This window comes from Gekko japonicus, unplaced genomic scaffold, assembly GCF_001447785.1.
Source record: "Gekko japonicus isolate JY-2015 unplaced genomic scaffold, Gekko_japonicus_V1.1 scaffold2480, whole genome shotgun sequence".
NCBI lineage: Eukaryota > Metazoa > Chordata > Lepidosauria > Squamata > Gekkonidae > Gekko > Gekko japonicus.
The window spans coordinates 41499-55263 of NW_015166496.1; the positions used below are offsets into that span (position 1 = coordinate 41499).

Here is a 13765-nt window from a genome sequence, read left to right on the forward strand (position 1 = left end):
AAGAAAGATCCTGGTCCTTCTCCCTGGAGACCATCAATTACTCCTCCTCTACCAGTCATTCTGGAAGGTGGTGAACATTTTGAAATCGCTGACATCCTTGATTGTAAATTGAAACGTGGTAAACTCTGGTACCTTATTGAATGGGTGGATTTCGGTCCCCAGCACCGTGAATGGGTGGAAGAAGGGGATATTCGGGCCCCTTACTTGATTCGTAGGTTCCACAGGAAGTTCCCGGACAAACCGGGAGGTCTCCCGCCCAGCCCGGGAGATCTCCCGCCTGACCTGGGAGGTGTGTTTTAAGATGTATTTTTTGGGGGGCAGTATGTCAGCAAGCTGCCATTATGTTTCTATGACCTCTGTGTACATATCCTTCCCCTGTTGCACCCGGCTTGTTATTCTGCTTCTATGCTGGAATGCCTAAGATAATCTACTGGAGGGTTTGTGGAGGAGAGGATGCTGTAATGCTTGCCACTGATTATCGCTTGGGAACTGCACCTGTGTTTTGTCTGATGTTCTGCCTGGTTCTCATGGACTGGGCGCGCAACCGTTTCTTTAGCCCGCCAGCGGGAATGTTATTCATTGGATCTGTGTCTGTTTGAATTTCCTTTATTATGCTTGCCCTACCTGTGTATCCCCAGTTCTAACAAAGAACGTGTTTGAGTGTCTTTCCAACGCTTTGAAATAAATTTTGCTTTTCTTGAAAACGTGGATTTATTCTCGATGCTTGGGGATCCAACAGTCACAAGCTGAGGAGGCCCCACGAGGAGAGGCATCTTCCTCGGGTGGTGGATTTCGGGCACCTTAAAAGTCCTGGAATGGGGTTGGGAGCAATGCTCCCTCTAAGCTGTGGAGTCTTGTGAGCAAAAATTATACTTTGTGAGCTCCTGGCATTACAGTTTTGAGCGAGCGATTTGGCTGCTGCATAAATTAGTTTGCTCTGGAGCCCCATCCTTCCTGAGCTGAGACAGAAAAGTGTGACTCAAAGCGATGTACAGTTACTCCATATATAGACAAGGGACTAATAATGTTCGTAGGGAATAGGGAAGACAACATATATTCACTTTAATTGCACGCGCCGTCACTGCCTGGTGTAGATGTCTTCTTGGCTGGCTCCGTCATTTTCCCGCACGGCTGCTTGCTGGCCAGGCCTCAGGACCCGTATGTCAATCGCCACACTGCCACCGCCTGGCCGGAACATCCATTGCAGGCGTTCTTTTCGTAGCCGGGAAGCTGTTTCGCCTTTACAAGCCTTGACCAGGACGTCGACCGTCAGCTAACGCCCTCCCACAAGGAGTGGTTCCCATTTTATCTACTCGCCGAAGCTTTCGAATCGCTGGGTGGACGATGAGCTGGGGACAACAGGCTGGCTGCTCACACCAGCACGGGGCTCAAACTAACACAGTTCAGATGTTAAAACAGTGGGATATACCCACTGTGCCACCTTAGAGGGAACACTGGTTGGGAGCCATGCTCCCTCTAAGCTGTGGAGTCCTGAGAGCAAAAATTCTACTTTGTGAGTTACCGTCAGTAAAGTTGGGAGCAGGTGATTTGCTGACTGCATAAATTAGTTTGCTCTGGAGCCATCCCTTACTGAGCTAAGACAAAAATCTGTGGGCCAGAGGCTAAAAAACTGTGAGCTAGCTCACACCAACTCAGCTTAGAGGGAACACTGGTTGGGAGTAGGGTTGCCACTCTTCAGGTAGGGCCTGGAGATCTCCCAGTATTACAGCTGATCCCCAGACAACAGAGATCAGTTTGCCTGGAGACTGGCTACTTTGGAGGCTGACTGTATGGCATCCTACCCCACTGAGGTTTCTCTGTCCCCCAAATCATGCCCTCCTCAGGCTCTCCCCCCCTGATCTCCAGGAATTTCCCAAGCTGGAGTTGGCATCCCTGTTTGGGAGACATCACTGTAAACTTTCTGGGTCAGGAACTATGCAGGACTGGCCAGCCACTGAACGTGTCTTAATTGATTTGATCATTTGCCTTTTCACCTACGGCGCCTTGGCATTTGGAAGCCCGTGTGCCTTATCTCAAAAAGGATATTGTTGGGGGGAAAAGGTAGGAAGCAGCAAACCGAGATGATCAAGGAGTCGGAGGCACTACTGTGCGTCTCTGCCGTTTTGAATAAGGCCGCAGTGCCGGGAGGGGGAGGTTTATCGCTTTGTGTGTGTGTGTGTGTTCTCCTTCTCTGATATAAATGTTCCCACCCAAAGAGTTGCTGTCAGCCCTGGCAGGAGAAGGGACAAGTGTCCCTCTGGTACCTCTCTTTCCCCCCCACCCCTGCTAGTCTAGCCTAAATGGACCAGGCTAGCCCAAATTCATCAGATCTCAGAAACTAAGCAGGGTCGACTCCGGTTAACATTTGGATGGGAGACCGCCAGGGAAGTCCAGGGTTGCTACGTGGAAGAAGAAGAAGAAGAGATGGCATTTATACCCCACCTTTCACTACCCAAAGGTGTCTCAGAGTGGCTTACAAACTCCTTTCCCTTCCCCTCCCCACCACAGACACCCTGTGAGGTAGGTGGGGCTGAGGGAGCTCTGACAGAAACTGCCCTTCTTCCAGGACAGCTGTTATCAGAACTAGGGCTTGCCCAAGGTCATCCAGCCAGGTGCACGTGGAGGAGTGGGGAATCAAACCCGGTTCTCCCAGATTAGACTCCGCGCACTCAACCACTACACCAAACTGGCTCTCTCTGAAGAGAATAGTTAAACTCATGCTCGCACTCATGTGGCCTACCTTGTATGGGTCCGCCAGTCAAATGCTAGTGGATCAGTCTCATCAATTAAGCCAGTGAACATTTGGAATTCCAGGACTGTGTTTCCGTATAGTGCACAGCTATCCTGGAACTAAACCAATGTATTGGGTTGGAGGAGTTGTCAGTAATTTCTGCTGGGTTTTATATATTACTACTACTACTAATATTATTACTATTACTACTACTACTATTACTACTATTACTAGTAGTAGCAGCAGCAGTAACAGCAGCCGTAGCAGCAGCAGCAGAAGGAGGAGGAGATTGGATTTATACCCCACCCTTCACTACCCGAAGGAGTCTCAGAGTGGTTTACAATCTCCTTTCCCTTCCCCTTTCCACAACAGGCACCCTGTGACGTAGGCGGGGCTGAGAGAGCTCTCTCTAGAACTGTCCTTGAGAGAACAGCTCTGAAAGGACTTGTGACTGACCCAAGGTCACTCCAGCAGCTGCCTGTGGAGGAGTGGGGGAATCAAGCCCGGTTCTTCCAGATTAGAGTCCACACCAGGCTAGCTACCACGAGGGCCAGGTCCTTTTCGGTGGCGGCCCCTATCTGGTGGAATGAGCTCCCGGAGGAGATCAGGGCTCTGCGGGACCTTTTACAGTTCTGCAGAGCCTGTAAGACGGAGCTCTTCCGCCAGGCTTTTGAGTAGGGGCCGCCGCCGCCGCCACTACCACCACCGCATATATGTGGAGCAGGACCGTCGAGGATGGGCGATTGGAAATGGAACATCATGGCTCATGCCGTCTCCCTTCTGATTTTGACTTTTGACCTCCTCATGACATGTAATGGAGAATGTACAATCTAGTCCTTCATGTAACCGTGAGATGTTAATATTTTTAGCTTCTGTTGTTTTAATGCATCTGTTTTATAGCACTTTGTGCCCTGTAAGCCGCCCTGAGCCCGCGTGTGGGGAGGGCGGGATAGAAATGGAATGAAATAAATATAATAAATAATAAATACACTCTTAACCACTATGCCAAACTGGCTTGCTATATATTTCTATATACATTAGAGCCAACTTTATCTCAAAATTTAGAATTAGCCCTTTAAAAACTCTTAACTCCATCATAAAAAAAATGCATCTTTCCTTCGATGTAATTACCACCCAGAAGATTTTTGCCATGGCTAATATAATCCTTTATTTAAAATGGTACAATCTTAGCTCAGTCAACAGGCACCTGGGTTTTGGCCACTGTGTGACACAGAGGGCGCGTTCAGATGGGGGCTTTATATCGGTTAGGGTGCCGGTTCCAACCGTTGTACTCACTGGCGTTCAGACGGGGCACATCTGCCTCCTGTCCCTAACCGGTGTAAAGCCCTTTACACCGTTGCACTCTGCCACCAGGTCCCAAGTGGTGGTATCCTGAGTGCAACAGTTGTAAACGGTGTACCCCGGCGTCTGATCGGTCTCCACCGTTCCACAGCCATTTCCGTCGGAAGCCTGAGGCTTCCGGCTTTCCCCCGCCATTTTTTAAAAAAAAACTAGGCGATATGTGCTCGGGTGAAGCTTCACCCTGAGCGTTTGCTAAAGAAAAAAAGCCCTTAGTTTAACTTCCCGGAGGAGTCCGGGACTTAAGGGAGGCCAGGTTGGGCTTTAAACTTTAAAGGTAAGTCCTTACCTTTAAAGTTTAAATGTAATGGGGGGGGGGTTGAGCATGCGCAAAGATCGCCATTCTGTGAATGGCTGCCTATGCGCATGCAAAAGCTGTGGGGTTTTTTTTGTTAAAAAAAACTTGCCGACGCCCGCAGCGTGTGACCGGGCGTACAACGATGGGAACCGCAAAATGGAGGTAAGTTTGATCGTGTTTATGCCGGCAGAAAGCCCCCGTCTGAATGCACCCAGAGTGTTGGACTGGCTGGGCCCATTGGCCTGATCCAATATAGCTTCTCTTGTGTTCTAAGGTTCTACTTCCTCAGGATTGGATCCAACCATTTCGTTCTACGTAGGCCATACCACGGGCAATACGAAATTGTGTGATCCATCCACATCTGCAATAGCTGTCCTGAAATGTGATTTTCATATAGCAGCCTCTCCAGATCGCTGACGGGAGCGCTTTCATCCTTGCTAGAAAAAAAAAGGCTCAACTGTAGGTGGGAATCTATTCGCGGTTTTTGGCCGGAGACTCCCACCGAAAGTTTTGTTCATTAACCACCACCCCCGTTTCAGCCGCAGGGGGCACTTCTTTTTTTTATATTAAAGATAATTAGAATGCCACTAAACGAGGCGCCCCGGGAACACCCTCCTCTCACTTTCCAGCGTAACATTTGTCATGTCACTTCTCGCAGAGAAGGCCGTGGTCCCCGCGGTTCTGCCTTAGTCTTATAAAAGCGGGCAAATGTTCGCGAGGGGCACGAATTTGGCTCACGACCTTTGGAAAGAAAACTAAAGCTGGAGACTTGCCCGCAGGAGAGACGCTTAGGACAGCAAAGCACAGTTGTTGAAGAGCCGCCTGGGGGAGCAGATGTTTATTGGATGCTGTAAAAGCTGCTTTGGAGGAATTATTTGGATAGGATAGAGCAAATGCAGAGTTGTTTTGTACGAAAATCACCAGGCTGGCCAATGTTTTGATTTTAACTCTTGCCTCGCTTCTTTGAGCTCTTCGTCACTCATATTGTTTGACAAGCAGCGCAGTGCCCTGGATAGCTTAGCCTTAGTCAGCTTTCCCTTAACAGGAGTTTGAACCCTTTGCAGAAGAAGAAGAAGAGGAGGAGGAGGAGGAGGTTGGATTTATACCCTGCCCTTCACTACCGAAAGGTGTCTCAGAGCGGCTTACAAATTCCTTTCCCTTCCCCTCCCCACAACAGACACCCTGTGAGGTAGGCGGGGCTGAGAGAGCTCTGACAGAATCTGCTCTTTTTCAAGGACAGCTGTTATCAGAACTACGGCTTGCCCAAGGTCATCCAGCCAGGTGCAAGTGGAGGAGTGGGGAATCAAACCCAGTTCTCCCAGATTAGAGTCCGTGCACTTAACCACTACACCAAACTGGCAGAGGCAGGCAATGGCAAACCGTCTCTGAACATCTCCTATAGAAGTGAAAATGATGTCAGTGTGGTATAGAAGTTAAGAGCGTCAGACAGTGGGCGATTCGGCATTCACTTTCCCCTCCCTTGTTTTACGAAACCCACGTTGGAACAGCAATTCCCTTCTGCAGTGCTGCTTTCACTTTCTTTGATCGTTGGGTTTTATGGTACCTTCTGCATAGATTTATGGCATTGAGGACCCCAAGGTATTTGAATGCTGCCCCGAGGTATTTGAATGTGGTTTTGAGCTGCACCTTTTCCTCCCAGTTGAGAAAATACAGAGCAAACGCTAGTTGCAGAATCACCCTATGACCTGGGAGACCCTGGGTTCGAATCCCCATTCTGCCATGGAAGCTTGCTGGAAGCCCTTGAGCTAGTCACACGTTCTTAGCCTAACCTACCTCAGAGGTTGTTGTGAGGTTAAAATGTAAGCTGCATTGGGTCCCTATTGGAGAGAAAGGTGGCGTACCAATGAATTAAAGAGGTTGTCTGACAAAGCAACTTATTGTTGCCAGGGGAAAAAAAGGTGCCTAAATAACACTGAAGCCAGTGTAGTGTAGTAAACCCATGAAGTTGCCCTCTATGGAATCAGACCACTAGTCCATCGAGGTCAATATTGCCTACTCAGACTGGCAGCGGCTCTCAGGCAGAGGTCTTTCCCATCACCTACTATCAAATCCTTTCAATGGAGATGCCGGGGATTGAACCCGGGGCCTTCTGCCTGGCAAGCAGATGCCCTGCCACTGAAGAGAAGACGAAGAAGAAGACAAGGAGGAGGAGGACATGGAATTTATACCCCGCCCTTCACTCGGAGTCTCCGAGCGGCTTACAGTCTCCTTTCCCTTCCCCTCCCCACAACAGACACCCTGTGCGGTAGGTGGGGCTGAGAGAGCTCTTTCGAGGACTGCCCTCGAGAGAACAGCTCTGAGAGAACTTGTGACTGGCCCAAGATCACACCAACAGCTGCATGTGGAGGAGTGGGGGAATCAAACCCGGTTCTCCCAGACTAGAGTCCACACTCCTACCCACTACACCAAACCGGCTCTCACACCAAACTGGCTCTCAAGCCATTGCCCCTATACTGGTTGGATTGTTAGACAAGACCCAGGTTCCAATCTCTTCTCTGCTATGAAGCCTGCTGGGTTACCTTGAGCGTAGGGATGCCAGCCTCCAGGTGGGAATTAGGGATCCCCCCCCCCCCAGAATTGCAGCTCATCTCCAGACTTCAGAGATCAGTTCCCCTGGAGAAAATGGATGCTTTGGAGGGTGGACTCTATGGCATTTTAGCCCACTGAGGTCCCTGTTCTCCTCAGGCTCCATCCCCAAATCTCCAGGAATTCCTCAACCTGGAGCCAGCAGCCCAATTCACCCCACCGGTGCCTGGGGGGGGGGGACCAGGAAACCCTACTTGGGCAGTTACTCTCTTTCCATCTAACTAATCCAAACAGGATTTTGAATATTAAATGGGGGGACTACTGTCTAGAGCTTCTTGGAGGAAAGCTGGGAGGAACTGAATCCAGTTCTCCAGATTAGAGTCCTGCCTCTCTTAACTGCTGCACCAAACTGGAGAGGGGGCCGGATTAGTCTTTTGCAGCCAAAACGTAACAGGAGTCTTGCGGCCCCTTAAAAATAGCAAGTTTTAATTCCATCCTATGCTTTTGTAGATGAGAGCCCGTTTATTTCGTCAGATGCATCTGACAAAGTACTTACTAATATAAGAGGAGTGTTGGGTGATAGTGAGATATTTAAAAAAATGGTATTTAGCAGAGATAAGATGGTCCAGCAGAGCCAGAGTAAAATAATTCAGACTGAGAGTCCATGTGTGATTAAAGTATAAAGTTTTTACTAAATTCTAGCATGGGGAAGGGTAACTGGGATGAAAATAACAACAGAGCATAATCAGCTACATCCTTACTCTACAAAGACAAAACTAGAAGAGAGAGATTATGGCTGCTCTTCTTCTTCTTCAGAACACCAAACAAAGACGGGAAGAGAAGCCATAAAATGGTCATGCACCTTGACACTTTAGTTCCAATCAAATCCCTAGATCAGGGAGAAAATTCCCGGGCTTTCTACAGCTAAAGAACATTGGTTACATGAGAAACATGTGACTTCCTGTGAGTAACATAAACAAAAATTTAACCCCAGATATACTGCGTGTTTTCAACTTGTAATACCCAACAAGGAGTCATGTTGGATCAGGCCAAAGGCCCATCCAGTTCAGCACTCTAGGTCGCACAGTGCCAGTTTGGTGTAGTGGTCAGGGGTCATTTCGTAGAAAAAGAGGTGCAGGAGCTCATTAGCATAACTCATTAGCATAACTTATTTGCATATGCCACACCCCCTGACATCACTGGAAGTGTGTCAGAAGGCGACACCCACCGCTCAGGCTCCGCTGGACTGTTTTGGATTGCTAGGTACTGGGGGGGGGTGGAGGGGAGAGCTTGTACCTGAATAAAACTTGGTCTTAAAGGTGCCACTTAAAGGTGCCACTTAAAGGTGCCACTGGACTGTTTTGGGGCAGAGGGGTGGCTCTGCAACTTACCTTGCTGCTTCTTGCTCTGACTGAGGGCTGCTGGGAGCAGGGGGTGGGGCTTGTTGCGTGTGCCCGCCCCCTGGGCTCTTTACTGCCAGAGCTCTGCTCCTGTGCGCTCCTGCAGGAAATGACCCCTGGTAGTGGTTAAGTGCGCAGACTCTAATCTGGGAGAAGGCAGGTGCTCCGCTGGGAAGATCCTGTGGCTGGAATTCATAGGTCAGCAACCAGAGGTCCCAGGGCCAAACCTGGCCCCTTAATTACTAGCTGGTTCCCAGATCAGAGGTGAGGGGGTGCTGAATCCAGCTCTGGGGCTATTTTCAGTCATTTCAAAGAGGATCCTGCAGTAGAGCTCTGAACAGGAGGTGGTGGTGGCTACAAGCATGGACAGCTTCAAGAGGGAATTAGATAAGGTGAACTGCAGACCAGAAGGTCGGTAGTTCAGGAGTTCGAGACCCGAGTGCCACAAGATGGAGTGAGCTCCCATCTCTGGCCCCAGCTCCTGCCAACCTAGCAGTTTGAAAGCAAGAAAATGCAAGTAGATAAATAGGTACCACTTAGGTGGGAAGGTAACAGCGTTCCGTGCCCCTCGGCGTCTAGTCATGCCGGCCACATGACCATGGAAACGTCTTCGGACAGCGCTGGCTCTTCGGCTTGGAAACGGAGTTGAGCACCGCATCCCTAGAGTCGGATTCGACTGGCTTTCGAGCAAGGGAAACCTTTACCTTTACTGTGGAGCAGAAGTCCATCAGTGGCTATTAGCCACAAGGTATAGATAGGAACTCTCAGTCTGGGGCAAGTGATGCTCTGTGTTCTTGGTGCTTGGGGGGGGGGTAACAGTGGGAGGGCTCCTAGTGTCCTGGCCCCCCTGCTGTACCTGGCTACTGTGTGACAGAGTGTTGGACTGGATGGGCCGTTGGCCTAATCCAACATTGGCTTCTCTTATGTTCTTATGTTCTTAACAGAACGTGCCCTTAGCTTATGGCAGGTATCGATTATTCCCCCCTCTCCCCAAACAGCAATCCTTTATGCCAATAACAGTCTCACTTTGATGTTGCTTCACCCTGCTTCTTCAGCACATCCCGCTCATTCGCAGAGTCAATTAAAACGGCCACGTCTTCAAATTAAGCCCAGATCAACAGCAGATGCTTAATGGCCTTTCCCACGGGGAGGGTGGGGGGGAAGCAGAAGCGGCGGTGAAAGTTATTTGACAGGTTTTGCCCCGAAATATAACGGAAACGCTCGTCTTATGTAGGTCGCTCGCTCTTGTGAGGCGATGGAAAGCTTTTCGGAAAGCTGCGTGGTGGGAGGCCCTGAATTGCAAGAATTTAAAGCCTGCAGGGCCATGGAGTTGGTAGACACAGAGGGGTAAGGCGGCCTCCTTTGGGGCAGCAAGAGAGTCCCCTTACTGGCCTTTCTACAGCCTTTCCTGGCCCCTACTAATCGGAGCCTTCCGGCTGCCCTTGTTCAAGGTCGGGGCATCTTTCCAGCAGAACCGATCACTCCCACTGACTAATTTCTTCAATTGTTCCTTAAAACAACTGCGTTTATTCTCCAAAGCGTCAGTAAGGGTTTTTTCCCCCTCCCCCCGCCCTGCTTTGCTTCTCGTTAGCGTTGCCAGCCTCCAGGGAGGAGCTGGAGACCTCCTGGGATCACAACTGATCTCCAGCCGGCAGAAATAGGTTTGATGGGAGAAAATGGCTGCTTCGGAGCGGGGGCTCTATGGCATTAGCAGAGAGACCGTTTGGTGTAGTGGTTAAGAGAACCGAGTTTGATTCCCCACTCCTCCACATGCAGCTGCTGGTGTGACCTTGGGTCAGTCACAAGTTCTTTCAGAGCTGTTCTCTCAGGAGCAGTTCTCAGTCAGAGTTCTCTCAGCCCCACCCATATCACAGGGTGTCTGTTGTGGGGAGGGGAAGGGAAAGGAGGTCTTGAGCCGCTCTGAGACTCCTTTGGGTAGTGAAGGGAGGTGGTATCAATCCAATCTCCTCCTTCTCCTGAAGAGGTCCTTCTGGCCAAACCCCACCATTCCCGGGCTCCACCCCTGAATTCTCCAGGAATTTTCCAACCTGGACTTGGCAACCCTACCTCTCATTTAGGTAAAAAAAACCCAACCCTTAAATGAGTTTCCATTGTTGGTTTGTCACAGTAAAATGATGATTGTGAAATTAAAAATATCTTTGAAGAAGAGAAGAGAAGAGACTGGATTTATACCCCACCCTTTACTACCCAAAGGTGCCTCAGAGCGGCTTACAAACTCCTTTCCCTCCCCCTCCTCACAACAGACACCCTGTGAGCAATGTTCCCTCTAAGCTGTAGAGTCTTGTGAGCAAAAATTCTACTTTGTGAGCTACAGGCCTTAAAGTTGTGAGCGAGCGGTTTGGTGACTGCATAAATCAGTTTGCTCTGGAGCCGGCCTTCACTTGAGAGAACAGCTCTGACAGAACTATGGCTTGCCCAAGGTCATCCAGCAGCTGCAAGTGAAGGAGTGGGGAATCAAACCCGGTTCTCCCAGATCCCAGTCCGACACTTTAACCACTACACTATGCTGGCTCTTGAGAAGCTGCAAGAAGGTTGCTTTGTTCCAGGGGTCTATAACCTGTGGCTCCAGAGTAGAACCACACATGGGTCTCTGAAAAACAAAATGGAAATGTTAAATTTATATTGGAGGGGTGGGTGGGATGCTAGAATAACCAGTAGAATCATAGAGTCACAGAATTGGAAGGGGCCAAACAGGCCATCCAGTCCAACCCCCTGCTCAGTGCAGGATCAGCCTAGAGCCTCCCTGACAAGTGTTTTTCCAGCCGCTGCTGAAAGACTGCCAGGGAGGGGGAGCTGATTCCACAGCTGCACAACTCTGACTGTCAAAAAGTTTTCCCTAAGATCCAGCTGGTACCTTCCAGCCCTTAATTTAAACCAATTCTTGCCAGTCCTCTCCTCTGCTGCCAACAGGAACAGCTCCCTGCCCTCCTCTAAGGGACAGCCCTCCTGTGACGACCTCTTCTCTGGGGAGGTCTAGTTTTACTTTAAAAATGTTCTTTCTGGTTTGTTTTACTCTGTAATCCGGCTGCCACCAGGAAAATTTTAAGGCTTTCCAAACCTTTTTCTATAATATTTCTCACTGGGTAGGTATACCGAGGGTCTGGGCTTTCATGAAGGTCTATGTGGTCTGAGGAAGGAATCTTTACTGAGCTGGTATACTTGAAGGAAATAGGATTTATTTAAAGAAAGCATAAATACGAAGGTAAACAATGTAAACAGTACTGGGAATGATTTGAACAAATGCTTGGTGTCTCTCACAAGCTTCTCCTTTTCTGACAGGGAGGTTTCAAGCAACCTTGTAACACTTTTCACTGTACTTTTTCCTAGACTCTCAGCTTTTAATTGTAACTCCTATAACACAGAACCGAATGTCTCTCCTTTCACACACAAATATTTAACTCTGAACTCTTATATCACACAAGACTGCTTCACAGGGATAAGTCTCCTTCCCTCAGAGACAGAACTTAATTGTCTGCTTAACACAGAGACTTTTACTCTTTTTCCACACAGGAAAACTTCTCTCACAGAGACCTCAGGACAAAACTGCTTAACAAACTTCCACTGTCTGCATCAACTGTCATATCTCCAACAGTCACCCCTGATAGACATTCCAATCATCCACACGGCGTCCATTCCAAAACCCCTCCCCCTCTCTGTCACTCACCAATCACACCACTTGCCTGTTTCAACCACACTAGACTTTCACACAGCAATGTAAACCAAACTTTTAAAGACACACACACAAATAAACATGAAATCGTTACACCTCCAAAGACTTCAAGAGAGCAATCCTGCCCCCCCCCTTCAACCTCCCCTTCTCCAGACTGAACATTCCCAGGTCCCTCAGCCTTTCCTCACAGGGCTTCTTGGTCTCCAGCCCCACCCCTCATCCTCGTCTCTCTCCTCTGCACCCGCTCCATTCTGTCCACATCCTTGGCTGATTCTGCATTGATTTTTCCCTCCGTCCGTTTTACCAGACCCACCTTGGAACAGAAATTCCCCATCCGCACTGCATGCTGCTTTCAATTCCTTTGAGCATCGGATCTTATGGTACCTTCTGCATAGATTTATTGCCCTTCAGGGGCGACTTTGAGGTCAGTACGGCCTTGCCCCCGAGGGATTTGAATGTGGTTTTGAGCTGCTGGATGCAGAGTCGCCCCTTTTTGAAGGGAGGCCTCCAGAACCGCACACAGTGTTCCAGGTGCAGCCTGACCCATGCAGTGTACAGCGGGACTATAAGGGACATGGAGGGAAAGGCAAGCAAAGGCTTTTGTGGGACCGAAGGGCTTCGTAGGGATGCTTTACAGAAAGGAGAATAACCGTAGGGAACTGTTGCCAGGAATCCTTGTACCAAGCCCATGTAGAATTGTGCCAGCGCCTTAAAACGATTCCACAGGGTGCTCCCGTGTATATTTACAACTTATTGTGAGACCCAGTGCATGCTACTTCCTAATAATAGACTCCCAAGAGGGTGAACGATCACAGAAATTCAAGCAACCCTAAAATAGAATGAGCAAAGGCATTATTAGGCAAACAGCAGGAGAGAAACAGATACCCTGAAGAGGCATTAACGTGGATTTAATAGTAAATGTTATGGAGCTTGCAGGTTTGCACCGTTAATTCTTTTTTTTTTTTTACCCTGCTCATCTTTGAGTTCTTGGTGGCATACATGGATTACCACCACCCCTCACACACACTTTCCTGATCTATTGAGAGCCAGTTTGGTGTCGTGGTTAAGTGCACGGATTCTAATCTGGGAGAACCGGGTTTGATTCCACACTCCTCCACTTGCACCTGGCTGGATGACATTGGGCAAGGCGTAGTTCTGACACGAGCTGCCCTTGAAAAAGAGCAGTTTCTATCAAGAGCTCTCTCAGCCCCACCCACCTCACAGGGTGTCTGCTGTGGGGAGGGGAAGGGGAAGGAGTTTGTAAGCTGCTCTGAGACACCCTTGGGTAGAGAAGGGCGGGGTATAAATCCAATCTCTTCTTCTTCTTCACCTCCTCCTCCTCCTCTTCTTCTTCTTCTCCTTCTCCTTCTCCTTCTTCTTCATAGAAACATAGAGCTGGAAGATTCCCCCAAGGGTCACCTAGTCCAACCCCCTGCACAATGCAGGAAATTCACAACTATCTCCCCCGTATCTCCCAGTGACCCCTGCTCTATGTCCAGAGGAAGGGGGGGAAGCCCCTCCAGGATCCCTGGGCTATCTAGCCTAGAGAAGAAATTCCTTCCTGACCACAAAGTGGCGTTCAGCATTTCCCTGGGCGTGTAGGAAAGGGCCACAAGAACTAAGCACCGAGGCAACCCTTCCTGCCCTCCCTCTCATGATCTGCCTAAATTCACAGAATCCGCATTGCTGTCAGGTGGCCATTTAGCCTCTGTTTGAAAACCTCCCAAGAAGGAGAGCCC

The 13765-nt window shown here is 49.3% G+C and overlaps 1 protein-coding gene across 1 annotated transcript in view; it reads left to right on the top strand.

Annotated features, from left to right (window-relative positions):
- LOC107111272 (cilia- and flagella-associated protein 53-like) overlaps window positions 1–13765 on the top strand; it is a 39866-nt gene that overhangs the window by 17701 nt on the left and 8400 nt on the right. The window lies entirely within an intron of this gene.